This window comes from Miscanthus floridulus, chromosome 7 (genome assembly GCF_019320115.1).
Source record: "Miscanthus floridulus cultivar M001 chromosome 7, ASM1932011v1, whole genome shotgun sequence".
In the NCBI taxonomy this organism is placed as follows: domain Eukaryota; kingdom Viridiplantae; phylum Streptophyta; class Magnoliopsida; order Poales; family Poaceae; genus Miscanthus; species Miscanthus floridulus.
Window position 1 is genome coordinate 124,072,562 of NC_089586.1, and position 4,568 is coordinate 124,077,129.

General features: G+C 46.7%; 1 long non-coding RNA gene across 1 annotated transcript; it reads left to right on the plus strand.

Moving 5' to 3' along the window:
• Positions 1-2,744: 2,744 nt before the first annotated feature.
• LOC136464596 (uncharacterized) lies at positions 2,745-3,969 on the plus strand. Its single transcript, XR_010761210.1, has 3 exons — positions 2,745-3,406; positions 3,484-3,692; positions 3,790-3,969. It is a non-coding gene; the product is annotated as an uncharacterized lncRNA (long non-coding RNA).
• Positions 3,970-4,568: the final 599 nt, after the last annotated feature.

Below are 4,568 nucleotides of genomic sequence, written 5' to 3' on the forward strand. Positions count from 1 at the left end.
CTAAAGATACAAAAATAACAAGATACATGAAATCAGGGTTCAAATCTATAAGAAATGAGCTAGCTTTCTATTTAACCGACACTGACAGGCGGGACCCTCCAGCCAGTTGGGCCCACATGTCATTGAGACGGAACAGAGCAACGGCACGGGAATGACGTGGGAACGGCGGAGCTCGCCGACGGCGAGGTTGCCGGCGGTGAGGTCATCACGACGTGCTCTAAGTGACCTAGCACATCTATTGAGCCACTTGGCCGGCCCTATCGTCGACGGTAAGGACGACGGCGGCGGCAATGGCGGAGCGGCGGGGCTGGACCACGGCGGTACACTGGTGGAGGCTACGGCAACCTGATAGAATGCTACGCCGAGCATCACCGAGCTACGGCGGACCTAGCTAACGCTCTATCGTGGCCTGGGGTGGACGGTGGTGATGTGGCCACGGAGACGGAGCTAGCGGCGGAGCTCCGGCGATGTTGTGCACGGCGCGGTGGCTTACCAATGCTTGAACCACGGCACTAGGGGACGCAGGGAGTTGCTGGGAAGACGGTGATGCAGTTGCGGTGGCGACTGGGCGGCTCAGCGCTAGCTGGAGCTGGCTATGGCGATGGCGGAGCGCTGCGGGGAGGGCTCACTGCTGCGCTGTAGGCGAAGGAGGAGCGGGAAAGCGAAACTGAGGGTGCGGACGGGAGCGGGCGGTTGCTGGCGTGTTGAAGCCGCGCTCAGGCGCATCGTGGCCTGCGCAGGCAGGGCAACGGCGATGCACGGCCGTCGCCGGGGACACGCGGCGTGCGAAGCCTGAAACCGGTCGGCCATTGAACGTCGCGATTCAGTTCGTCAGTGACCCGATGTTATGCCTGACAGCGAGTTTACATGGCGAATTATCGGCTAAACCAAAGCTCCAACGTGCAAGCGATCTTCACGACTTGTGTAGTTCTATGTACCAGCTACAACTTTGGTTCAAGTACCTCGTTCTAATTCGCAATAGAGACGGAGTAATATCATCACTAAGATAGGGCTGTCAGGCTGTTAGTCGAGCAAACACTTAGAAAATTTTTGAAGTGCTGAAAACAGTGAAAAGCTGATTTTTGTGAGTCCAATTCAAACATGTTAGAAGCTAAATCAGTCCATGACATAAAAATAAAAGTTGTTCCTTATGTCAAACACTACAACTTTGCTTTAGTGAACTCCTCCATGCAAGGTCTCTAACACCTAGTTCAACTTTAGTCAAACATGTCACATTGAAATCATGATCCATACTCAAACCCTGGCTAAATGACCAAACTAGCCCTAACCTTAAATACCAAAGTTGTTCATGATGATATCCTAAGCATGTTTAAACAATTTGCAAGGTCATTTAAGCATTTCATGTAGTAGTCACTCATATAGCTATCCAGGTCAACACATGAAATATCACTTAAATGCTTGATCATGAAATGTGGCCTTCATGAACAAGGTTCCTTTTGTTAACCTAAGTGTAGCTAAGGTGTTTTAGTGACCAACATTACACACTTGCATTTATTTGCACATGATCATATGCATATGTTCTAAGAAACACGAGATAACAAGCAATGTTTCATATGTTTCGATCAGATGTTTCAATTGTAAATGATGGTTTATGAATGCTTGATGCTCATGCTCATGTTATGCAAGTCAAGTTATGCAAGGCTAACACCCGAGGTGTTACATACGGCATACCTATTAACTCAAGATCAAAAGAAAAACGAAATTAAACCTTTTGAGTTGATCTTCTTTAAATTGATGCTGGGTTTTTCAATCTTCATCAAGTGAGGGTGCCAACATGTCAATATTGATCTTGTCACTTGAGCATAGCCATCTTGAGCACGTGACTTGATTCCATTCATCAAATATGAATAACTCCAAATGCATCAAGTCACTTTAATCAACTTGTCCAATATAGATTTGATCCTTCACATCAATATGACCATCTTAGCTTGATTAGTACCTCAACTAAATGCAAGTACTTTCTTCTTCACCCTAGCTAGGTTCTTCGGCCGCCAAGCCGTCGCTTGCCCTTCACCCTTGCTTAGTACCTCGAAGCCTTTCCTTGCTATCTTCACCATCTCAAGCCATTAAGTCACATCTTGTGTTGAATCATCCATTCATATGTATTGTTATCTTTTTCATTTCAATTTGGCAAGCTTCAAATATGAGACCATTCCATATGCAATCCCTTATGTCTCATTAACTAATACTCACGAGCTTGCTTTCACATAGTATATGGAAATCCCACAATAAACAAGCATTTGCATGAATTCCATTTGCATTGTTGTCTTGTGCTTGAACTAGATTGTTTATACAACAACACATCATTTTGGCTTTAATTAAGTACCTGTGAGATAACCTATTACCTGTTCACACTTAGCAAACGGGTTAGTTCTTTAATCATGTTGTCATTCAATCATCCAAAACCCACTAAAGGGCTAGATGCACTTTCATATTCGATGTAGGACCTTCCGCACCTTCATTCTAGGACCCACAGTGGGTTCTTGGACATTCGGTACGACGATAGGTACACTCCTTTCCTGCAAAGAGCTAGCCTGGATGTCATCTCCTTTCAGGTTTGTTGTGGGTTGCCCAAGTTCAACTCAGCGGCGATAACTGCGTTGGTAGACAGGTATTAAAGTGAATCATTGCCTCCATTCATGGCTATTTGTTCATGCAATTGACTTTTTGACAAGTAATCTTGCTTGGTCTTAAATATAGGTGGCGGCCGAAGACTCACAGCTTCCACCTACCTTTTGAGGAGATGATAGTCTCGCTTCAGGACTGTCAGAAGATGCTAGGCCTAAGGATTCATGGGAACCCAGTCACCGGGCAGTGTAGGTCAGAGGGATGGAGAGCACGAGTGGAGGCCTTCCTTGGGCGTGAGCTTGGCGAGCAAGGGGCTCGCACTTCTGGAGTTCCCATCTCATGGCTACGTACAGAGTTCGCATAGTGCCCCGAGGAGGCAGATGAGGAGACGGTTGGGTACTACTGCCGGGCGTGGATCCTACACCTTTTTGCTTGCGTTCTCTTTCCCGACGCGATGGGTGACAATGCGTCCTGGATGTGGATCCACTGCCTCAGTAACTGGGACCAGGTGGGTCAGTACAGCTAGGGCTCTGCAGTATTGTGTTTTCTATACCGGCAGCTGTGCGAGGGGTGTCGTCGGTCTACGGTGAACCCATCACTTGGTGGATGCGTGTACCTGTTACAGCTGTGGATGTGGGCTCATTTTCTAGTTGGTCGTCCAGAGGTACTGGCTCGTCGTGAGTGGTTCCAAGGTTAGCCTCCAAGTCGCCAGCCGACGTGGGCGTACCTTTGGGACCAGGTCAGGGTTTCGCACACGAGGATAGACTGGGCGTACATTCAGTACACGAACGAGCTAGATTCGCTGACGGCGTCTAGTGTAAGTAAATTTTATTTTCCATGCTGCTATTAAAAGGATTAGTATACCATCTAACATCTTATTTGAACATGATGCAGGTGGAGTGGGAGCCGTATGGTGGAGAGGACGCACTTCTTTTTCAGCTGAGCAACGTATGTGGGGCCGACGACTACTTCTATAGGATGAGGTGCCCTCTAATCTGCTTCTATGCTATCGAGTACCACCTGCCAGATAGGGTTGCACGCCAATTTGGAGTGAGACAGCTTTGGCCTATGCCTCTGTTCTCGACTGGCGTTGACTTACACAAGTAAGTGTTTTGATATTTCAAATGTCTCATGATGATGGTCCATTTCTTATAATATGGTGCCACGTACGTGGATTAATGTAACGATGACATACTGCAGGTTGGATCGTCAGAGGAACAAGAAGATTTTTGACTAGGAGAGGCACCACCAGTCCTACATTGAGGAATGGGAGGAGATGCACAACAACCTGGATGACAACAACGAGCCGCACACGAACCGTGAGTTCAGGTGATACCAAGCTTGGTACCAGCGTTCGACAAGGTGCAGGCTCAGGCTATAGTGGACCAAAGCTGACTACACCGACATCGAGTCCTCCAACGATGAGGACACGACATACGACCGGTCCACTCGTGCAGGAAGGTAGGTAGAGGCAGGACCGATCTTGGATAGAGTGGTAAGCCAATCGACTTATTTTGTTACGTTTAGTTACATAACAATACATTAGGCGTTCTTGGACCGACATTAGGAGTTATCTATTGTAGTTATTGCAACCTTCGAGCCGTATAACCCTTATAATAAGTTACATTCTTGTACAAAAGAAAACAAAACTAAATGATATTTGTTCAGAAGTCTTATTATTGAAAACATTGTTGCAGGGCAATACATTGAGAAGCTCAGTTGAACAGATCAAGCGCGTTCGGCCTAGAGTCAATGATGACTACATACTTGGCTTCCTAGATGTAAGATTAAAAATATTCTTTCAAACAAATCATTAATACATTATATTCTTTCAGTTAACATAGTTTTGTACAATAGAGGTTGTCACGTCGTCTACGCCGTGCGGCTGGTCGTTGTGGTTGCAAGACAAACATGACGAATGACGTGTACGATCCTTCCGTAGAAAAAGGAGCCTTGGGTTCCTCTAGTCAAGCAGCTAC